The 10180-nt window shown below is 44.8% G+C and overlaps 1 pseudogene; it reads left to right on the forward strand.

Annotated features, from left to right (window-relative positions):
• The first annotated feature begins 7817 nt into the window (after window positions 1-7817).
• On the forward strand, window positions 7818-7934 carry LOC145400335 (5S ribosomal RNA; annotated as a pseudogene).
• The last annotated feature ends 2246 nt before the right edge of the window (window positions 7935-10180 follow it).

The raw sequence follows: 10180 nt of genomic DNA on the forward strand, positions 1-10180 counted from the left end.
GAGAGAGAGAGAGAGGGATATAGGAAAGCAAAGTGAAAAATATAGACAGACAGGTATAGTGAGAGAGAGAGAGAGAGAGAGAGAGAGAGAGAGAGAGAGAGGTGGGTGGAAGGGAATATATATATATATATATATATATATATATATATATATATATATATATATATATATATATATATATATATATTTGTTTATTTAGTAAACCTTCTTCTATAGATCTATCTACTGGTATCTATCTACAGAGAGGGAGAGAGCCAACCGCACAGAACCTTCCAATATGGCCACTTAACCGCACTCGCCAACCATATACCAGTTCGGTTACGGCAACTCTCACCGCCGGAAACATATGCACAGCCGAACCAAGGCTGCGGGAGGGAGTATGTAATAGTCATAATAGGCGATTTTAAAACGAGAAAAAAAAATCTACTTTCTGTAACTCTGATTTTGACTTGAAAGAACAAAATTTGTTCTTTCAAGACAAATTCAGAGTTACAGAAAGTAGTTTAATGGCATGAGTAGTTTCTGCAGTTTTCCTTTCCTTCCTGCAGGGAAAAAAAAAAAATAGTTCGTGATAATTTTGCTCCGTAACTAGATGATTTGTTTTGTAGAAAGAATAACAGACATGGGAAGCTTGTACACTCTCCTTGTTCACCCAAGGGCCGTATTCATAAAATTTCTTGAGCAGAAGTTGTATATGCGGTGGTGGTCGGTTTATGGTTTTACGTTCTCTCACACAATTACCAAACATTTCATAACGAAACGAGTGAATACGAAAGTGAGTAATCCGACACAGCAAAGTTATTCATTATACTGATTAACCTTTGGGTATTTATGACTGGTTATCTTACAGGCTTATGACTACGGCTGTATATGGACAAACATATAGTTAAACTCCCTTGATTAATTTTGGCGCAAGAACAAGGGACTGAACTACTGCTGTTGAAGTCTGTGACAATTTGGGACGGGGATGTAACAATATATATATATATATATATATATATATATATATATATATATATATATATATATATATATATAAAATAGACACGTAGAGTCAAAACTTGAAAGAATTAACGGTGAAAATGATAGTGTGGTTCACGACTGAATACTCCGTTCTACTGCTTATATATGCCCCAGCTTTTAATAACCTGTTCACCCAATTATTTAGTGCGAATTGGGCTATGAGGACGATTTTTTTTTGTTACTTTCGGATATTACACCATCATATTATTGTGTCTTATGTATCTAAATATTACATCTACATAGGCCTATGTGAATTACATTAGACACGAATAATCTATTGGATGTTACTTCATGTATGATATCTAAGTATTTGAAGAGTAAGGCTTGACTTAGGTTTTTAAATTTGTTCTTGCTACCGCTACAAGATTTTCTTCAACTGAGAGATACCACTGCTCTCCAAAGGTTAAGATCAACACACACACACACACACACTAGTGAAAGGGCGTATAATAATTACAAACAGGCAAGAAACGACTATACAAGAATAAGGAGGGAAGCCCAAAAACAGTTTGAGGAGGATGTAATAAATAAAAGTAGTGATCAACCAAAGCTGTTTTACAGCTATATCAGAAGCAAAACCAAAGTAAAAGATATAATACAATCCATTACGGACGAGGGAATCACTTATACACAAGAGAAAGATATTTGCGAAGCACTAAATAAGAATTTCCAATTAGTTTTTACAGAAGAAAAAAATTTTGAGAGGGACTATGTGGAACACGCATGTCCACACATACTACCAGATATACAAATAGCAGAAAAAGTAATACAGGAGGAGTTAAGTAGATTAGACAGAGGAAAAGCAAGTGGTCCTGATGAAATTTCATGTTGGGTATTACGAGAATGTGCAAAGGAGTTAAGTAAATCATTATTTTTAATTTTCAAGAAATCCTTGAGTCAAGGGAAACTACCTGATATTTGGAAAAAAGCAAATATAGTCCCCTTTTTCAAGAAAGGAAATAGACAAAATCCTCTCAACTACCGACCAGTATCACTGACCAGTGTTGTAAGCAAGGTATTAGAAAAACTTATAAGAAAAGCTTGGGTAAATCATCTAGAAGAACACAGTATGATTACAGAAAGACAGTTTGGTTTCAGAAAAGGAAAATCATGTTTACTAATCTGTTGAGCTACTATGACAGAGTAACAAACACAATACAGGAAAGGGAAGGATGGGTGGACAGTATCTATTTAGATTTCAAAAAGGTTCTGACACAGTACCACACCAAAGACTTTTATGGAAACTGTACCATCAAGGAGGACTTCGAGGCAAACTGTTTTGTTGGATGCAAGACTTTCTCATAAAAAGAGAAATGAGGACAGTACTAAGAAGAAACTACTCATCATGGAAAGAAGTGACTAGTGGAGTACCACAGGGTTCGGTGCTGGCACCAATCATGTTTTTAGTGTACATAAATGATATAAATAGTAACACTGGAAATGAGAGCTATCTGAATATGTTTGCAGATGATGCAAAAATACAAAGGAGAATTACTAGCACAGACTCTTGTAGGGAGCTACAAGAAGAATTAAATAAACTTCATGAATGGAGTAGTACATGGCAAATGGAATTCAATGTGGACAAGTGTCATGTAATCAAGTTTGGTAAAAGTGGAAAAAGACCTGATTGGGATTATAAGTTAGGAAATAAAACCCTATACACATCAGAAAGAGAGAAAGACCTACGTGTGATTATCAACAGACTATCTCCGGCTGACCACATCAGCGAGAAGGTACGGAACATGTATACACTGCTTGCAAATATGAGAATAGCATTCACATACATAAATGAAGACATGCTAAGAAGGATAATAACATCATTCATTAGACCAACCCTGGAATATGCATCAGTAGTCTGGAGTCCTCATCTCAAAAAGCATATAGACAAGACTGAAAAAGTTCAAAGGTCCGCTACAAGATGGATACCAAGCTTAAGGGACCTAAGCTACGAAGAAAGACTAAATAAACTGAATCTACCAACACTACAGGAGAGAAGGAAAAGAGGTGACATGATAATGCTATATAAGTGCATATCAGGAAAGGAGGAAATAGACATAAATGATTACTTAACATATGGAGAAGCATCAGCAAGAGGACACTGCAAAAAACTGCATAAGAAGAGAGGTGATAAAGATGTAAGGAAATTCAGTTTCCCAAACAAAGCAATTGACCAATGGAATGCACTACCGAATGAAATAGTGTGTGCCAAAACAATTCACAAATTTAAGGATATGTACGATAAATATGGTTTAAGACACGGGACAGTACGAGCTTGACTCATTCCTGTAAAGATAAAATTAGGTAAGAACAATTAGGTAAGAACACACACGAGACAGACAGGATGAATCTCGCACAACGAACAGGATGAGTATCCGAAAATATCATTCTGCTTCGCAGGACTGACAAATACAGTAACTGAATTATCAAATTGGTAAATCTAATACATAAAGTGACGTGTGTGTGTGTGTAATTCACCGGGTCGGTCAGGATCACTTGATGGTCGTGATCGTCAGCTTTTACCCTCCCGGAAGGGAGCTGAGAGCTCATATAGTCCGATCTAAGGGCAAGGCTATGACCTTCACACACGCACACACCCGTCCCCTTGCTCCAGGAGGACAGTAACCACCCACTTCGTCAGTGAAACTTTTCTCAACCTGAGCGAGGCGCGAACTCCCGTCCATCCGTTGGCAAGCGAGAGCGTTACCACTGCACGTGTGTGTGTGTGTGTGTGTGCTCTATCTACTACTTTCTTCATATAGGGAAAAGAAATTTTGCACTGCAGTAGACCTCAACCCCAACCGTTTTGGTCAGGGGAGGATGCACCTGTGTCCATCTCCTCTCTCCGAAATATGAAGATCACTAACTCGAGAAGAGATAATGGAGTGGGTGGTGAAGCAGGGTAGGTGGTATAGGAGGTAAGAGTGTAGGTGGATAGGCAGTGAAAGTGGACAGGCAGTGTAGGTGGGTAGGTGGTGTACGTGGGTAGGCGTTGTGTGTGGGTGGGTGGTGTGGCTTTTTTTTTTTTTGTTTTTAATGTAAGGAAGAAGGAACCAAAGGCCAGGAGCCCGCAAACCGTTCCTTCCAAGAAAAAATCAATACAATAGAGAACCAAATTCAAGATCCATGCATTTCGAGATGCCTGAACACACTGCATTTGAAAGACTGGAGATCATAAGAAGTATATACAGACAGAGGGACACAGTTCCAGAGTTGACCTGTTGCATAAATGAAGGACTGGGAGTAACGGTTTGTATAGAGAGTTGGACAGAAAAGGTTTGTACTGAGTTGGACAGAAAAGGGATGAGGGTTTGTTGATAGACGGGTGCTACGCGCCTGCTGTAGGGGTGGAGGGGCGCAAGCAGATAATTCAGTGGAGCAGTGACCATTGAATTAGCGATAGAGAAGATAAAGATGCAACAATGCGACGAAGAGACAGACGTTGAAGGAAGCCAGCAAGAGGAGGAGAGCTAATAAGACAAAAAGCCTTTGACTCCACCTTCTTGAGAAAAGCTGCATATGGGGAGCCTCCCTACACATAAGAGCTGTACTACACAGGGGCGAATAAAACCCGTGTACAAATTCAACAATTGTGCAGGGGTAAAGATACGGAGCCTGCTCATCACACCCAATCTCTTGGAAGCAAATTTTATAAGAAATGTAATATTATATTTCCAAGATAAATCCCGAGAGAATGAAACCCCAAGTATGTTTACAAATGATGCAGGATTGAGCTGGATATTATTAAATACTAATGGGTACTCCAGTGGAAGATATTGACGGGTTGATAGGTGTAAGAACAGAGTTTCTGGCGCATTAAAAACAAGATTGCTTTTACCCTATTCAGAGATACAAGCCAAGTCAAACTTTAGGTGTGCCATGACCTTATCCTTTGTTTATTGAAGTAACTCCGGAGATGGACGCTGCGGGAAGCAAATGGAAACGTGAAGGGAATCATTAACGTATGAAAGGGATAGGGTTAGATGTACAGCTTAGAAGGTCACTGATGAATAAAAGAAAGAGAGTTAGTGATAGGACAGAGCCCCAAGGAACATCATTATTGATTGATATAGGAGAACGGTGGCCATCGACAACAGCAGCTATAGAATGACTGGAAAGGGAGCTAGAGATGGAGGCACAGGTAGAAGGATAGAAACCGTAAGAGGGCAGTTTGGAAATTAAAGTTTTATGCCAAATTCAATCGAAAGCCATTGAAATGTTAAGTGCACTGGCAAAGTTCTTGCCAGAGTCCCGGAAGGAGGATGACCATGAGTCTGAAAGACAGGTTAGAATATCGCCAGTGGAGCGTTCATTACGGAACCCATACTGACGATCAGAAAGAAGGTTGTGATAGGAAAGATGTTTTAAATTTCTTTTGTTAAGAATAGACTCGAAAACTTTTGAGACACAGGACGTTATTTAAGGCAACTGGGAGATAGTTGGAGGGTTGGGAATGGTCACCCATCTTTAGGACAGGCTGTAAGAGAGCGAACTTCCAGCTAGAAGGAAGGTACAAGTTGATAGACAAAGAGGAATGAGTTTACCTGGGCAGGGTGTATCACAGAAGCACAGCTCTTGAGAACAACAGAAAGGACCCCAACAGACCAATAGGCAGCACTTGATCAGGGGCATATGCCTTGTTGGTATTGAGGCCAATGATGGCAGAAACTACATCGGTTGAAGAAATTTTAATGTCAGCCATGAGGAAGTCGGAGGGGGAAATGATGGACGAACAGCACCGGAAGCATCTAAGGTGGAACTGGAGGAGAAAGTTTGAATGAAGAGATTTGCTTTATCAGTAGAAGAAATAGCTACAGAGCTATCAGACTGGAAAAGAGGAGGGAAGGCTGAAAAGGGAAAATTGTCAGACAGAGTTTTTGGCAAGGTGCCAGAAGGAGCGGGAAGAATTCGAGTTGGAGAGTTCAGAGTATTCAATACGGATGAACTTGTTTTTAGCTCAGCGAAGAAGAGATTTTAGCGCGATTCCGGGCAGAAACATAAAAAAAGATGAGATTCGGGGGTAGGTAGGCTCCGATACCTTTTGTAGGCCTCCTTATTGTGGACAGCATTAGAACAACAGTGATTAAACCAAGGCTTCTTGCATTTGTCAGAGGATATGAGAAATGCATGTATGCTTCCATGCCCGAGAGAATAACCTCCGTAATGCGCATGGCAGCATGGCACACTCAGATGGCCCCCTGCCATGGAAGCAGGGATAAATCAGAGAAGTACTGCCTGAAAGCCTCCCAATCAGCAGCTCCGAAGTGCCACAACCGACGTTTCTTTGGAGGGTCCACAGGCCTACCAGAGCAATAGGACAGGTTAAGGTGATAAGGTTGTGGTCGGAAGAGCCCAACGGAGAGGAAAGGTTAACAGTGTAATCAGAAGGATTATGGTAGGACAAATCTAAACTTGCGGCTAGGGTGGGGCACGACCCTCTGTACAGTGGTGCTGTTTCCCAAACCCGCGATGTGAAACGGCTGTCATATATGTAAAAGGCATTTCAAATACGATAAACACATACCACGTTGATTTTGTTTGTTTGTAAATATTTGCCCCACAACGGAGGTGGGGTCACGGGCAAACATGAGAGCCCATCAGAGAAATAGGCAGGAAAACTAAGCTCCCTAATGAGAGAAAAACACGGGCGACAATGGCGGACGAGGAGAGCGGTGAGGGCAGGAAAAAGATCGTAGGGCAGCTGCTGAATAAAGGGGTGTAAGGGGAACTAGCGCGAGGCAGTACCCTTCATTAACGCCGTCACAATGAAGGCTATAGCAGCTACGTCGTCAGGGTGTGTCTGGCTGGTTTGGAGGAGACAATCTCGATGTTCGTCTCGGAATATCCCAGCGTGAATCCGGAAGACTGAGTCGACAACATCCGCGAAGTTGTCCTCCATGTAGCGGTCCTGTTGTTGGAGCAACTCGTCATGCGACAGCGACTCAAGGTAAGCACGAACGCTGCCAGACAGAGGAGGAAGCTGGTCGAAGACACTCTGAGGGATCGTGGAGGAGGAAGAGGCGGGGGGTGGAGACGTGGGGTGTTCAGTCTCCATGGCGACAGGTGAAGATCGTCGTTTCTTCCCCTTCCTCTTCTTCTTTTGTTTGGACTCTGATGGGATGTCATCTTCGGCGGTCGATAAAACATCAGCAGGAGGCATAGGAGGCTGAGAGGGAGGGACTTCCACGTCCTGAATGGAAGGGACGGGAGAGGGGGCCCTCTCCTTCTCAGCTGCCGATGGTAGGTGGTGAGTATTGGTGGTTGTTTGCTCATTTACTTGATCCGTGAGTGGAGTAGGCGCGGTGGCAGAGGAGGCAGTTCTGTTTAGAGGAGCACTAAGCTGCAGCCTTTTTCGCGGTGTTCGGCAGGGATGAAGAGGCTGCAGCGTATGGGCGCGACGCTCCTGACGAAGGGCGGAATGTGCACCACGAGCGAAACTCTGTGGGATGACAAGGTGCGGCAGCCCGTTCTTCTCGAAGATAAGGGGGAGAAGAACAAGCAGCGCTTCCTTGTCACCGCCACAGAAAGCCTTCGCCGTCGCGATGCACATATTTACAATCGTTTCCATGTCACCAGAACGAGAAGGATCCAGTTTCCGGCGCCTCCGGGACGTGGGGCGCCGCTGTGCATAGGCAGAGCCTTGCACAGCTGCACCCCCGGGCCCGGTGACGTCCCTGGCAACAGGACGCTTCGGCGTCTGGTGGAGGTGGAACTCGACTGTCCCCTCGACGGGTTGTAGGCCGAGGTAACAGAGGTAGGCATGGCTGGACAGGAGATCTTGCTGCAACCGCTGCTGGACCGGGAATGACCACGTTGAGTACACCGCTTCCCGTTCGATCAGCGAAGTTAAGCAACGTTGGGTCTGGTTAGTACTTGGATGGATGACCGCCTGGGAACACCAGATGCTGTTGGCGTATGAAGTGGGGTTGGTGGAGGATTAGTGCCCCTCCCTGTAAAACAATTAACTCTAAGCCATTGGCCACCCCGTTTGGGATACATGGCGTCTGGCAATGAATGAATGAACATATGAACACAATGTTAACGTGTGTATTATAATAAATGAAAGAACAGTAAACTTATTGTAATGCTGAGTAGAATTTGGCTCGACTTCTCGTCCCAAATCAACTCAACACGGAGCGGGGTCCTCTTTCGAGACCGGAGCTAGTGCAATGAAGAGAGGCAGGACATAAAAACCTTCGGCAACACCATACACGTGTATTATTTCAGTCAGACACAAGACATTTCAGTAGACATTACATCACAATATAGAGCAATACAAAACCTTATCTAAAATATTGTGTATCTTGCAGGATACTAGCTTCCTAGATATTAATGACAATACAACAAATCTTAGTACTAGGAGTACAGTAAATACCCGTGCGCGCGGAGCGCGTGAGGGGAGAAGGGGGGGGGGTTGTGATCTACCAGGAGGGGGGGGGAAAGTAGGGAGACACGGAGAGTGACTTAGAACGGCGAGGGGGAAGTTATGGTAATATTTAATGAGGCCCGATATTAGCAAGGGAGTTTAGGTGTTTTCTGTTGGCAAGAATTCTTTGACAATTAACTCTGGTTCTTATTTGGACTTTAAGAGCGGGGGTGAGGAATGGAGAGAGTTTTTAGGGATAGCGTGTGGAGCAGGGGAATATAGTTATTACTCGCTGTCCTCGTTGTTTTGGTGACACTAGGTTTCTGTCGGCACAACTTTTATATTACACATCTCCCCGGTATGTTATGTAGACTCGTACTTCCCAACGCGTAACAAAGTCGGAACCCTCGTAAATTCTATTCCACTATATTACTCAGAGCTTAGCCAATAGCACTCCAATAATGTGTTAGGGAGAAGTCCTTAGAAAACTTTGGGATGACACTCGCACGTATTTTCACTTGAGGTCTCTACCCACATTCTCGCCCTTTAACGGAGTATTATGTCCTGGTTTACCCCAATGGAAATTACATGAAATTACTGCACTAGTCTTATTCTAAGGGGGAAGGAGTCACACTTAACCTACTTCATGATTATTACAGGATCACTCGTATTTCTCGTGGAGAGAAACACGGTTACCTCAGTGATGATCCGGTCAGACTGAGGGCGTCGTCAGGGTAGGGCGAGCCGGGAGGGCACAGGGCGACTTGCTAGGGCGTCCTCTCATGTCCGGGGGTTTCCGGACTGGGCTCCGGTGTAAGGCCCTTGGGACTGGGGCCGAAGAGGGCTAGGAACCTCTGGGTCAGGTCCCGGCGTCGCGGGGGCGTGGTGAGGTCTCGCCCGGGTGTCCTAGGGCGGGCCGGAAGAGGCGACGGACTGCGGTCTCCTATGAGCAGGGGCGCCGACAGGGGAGGACTGCGGCAGCGGCTGTCACGGGGGCCCGACAGGTGGGTTTCTCAAGGGCCTCGTGCAGGGAACAGAGGCCGGGGGAAACAGGGAGGTCTTTCCTCCTTACTATACCTGGGAGCGACCATCGATCGTCTCTACCGGAGTGCTGAGGGAGCGACCGTGGATCGTCTCTACCTGAGCTTTCAGGGAGCGACCATTGATTGTCTCTTCCTGATTTTTATGCGAGCAACCATAGATCGTCTCTATCTTTTTTTATGGGAGCGACCATTGATCGTCTCTACCGGAGTGCTGAGGGAGCGACCGTCGATCGTCTCTACCTGAGCTTTCAGGGAGCGACCATTGATCGTCTCTACCTGATTTTGATGGGAGCGACCATAGATCGTCTCTACCTTGACACTATTAGAGCGACCATAGATCGTCTCTACCTTGACACTATTAGAGCGACCATAGATCGTCTCTACCTTGACACTATTAGAGCGACCATAGATCGTCTCTACCTTGACACTATTAGAGCGACCATAGATCGTCTCTACCTTGACACTATTAGAGCGACCATAGATCGTCTCTACCTTAGGGGCGCTGCCTGGAGTATAGTTTCTGACTCCACCCCTAGCTAACTCGGTGATTCCGCCACGCGAAGGTAGTGTCTTTCGCCTACGGTGGCGGCGGCGTGGTGGTTGAATGTCACAGGGGCGCACGGCCCAGGCTGACATGCGTCGTTGTTGCCCGGAATGGTGGTGGCTGGTGGCGGCTACCCCGTGGGGTCCGAGTGGGGGTGTCGGCATTCTCGTGGGCGAACTCCGTTGTTTCTGGTTCGCCTCGTTGTCG

Source organism: Coenobita brevimanus, chromosome 51, assembly GCF_032717465.1.
Source record: "Coenobita brevimanus isolate Jiangsu-jjx chromosome 51, ASM3271746v2, whole genome shotgun sequence".
NCBI lineage: Eukaryota > Metazoa > Arthropoda > Malacostraca > Decapoda > Coenobitidae > Coenobita > Coenobita brevimanus.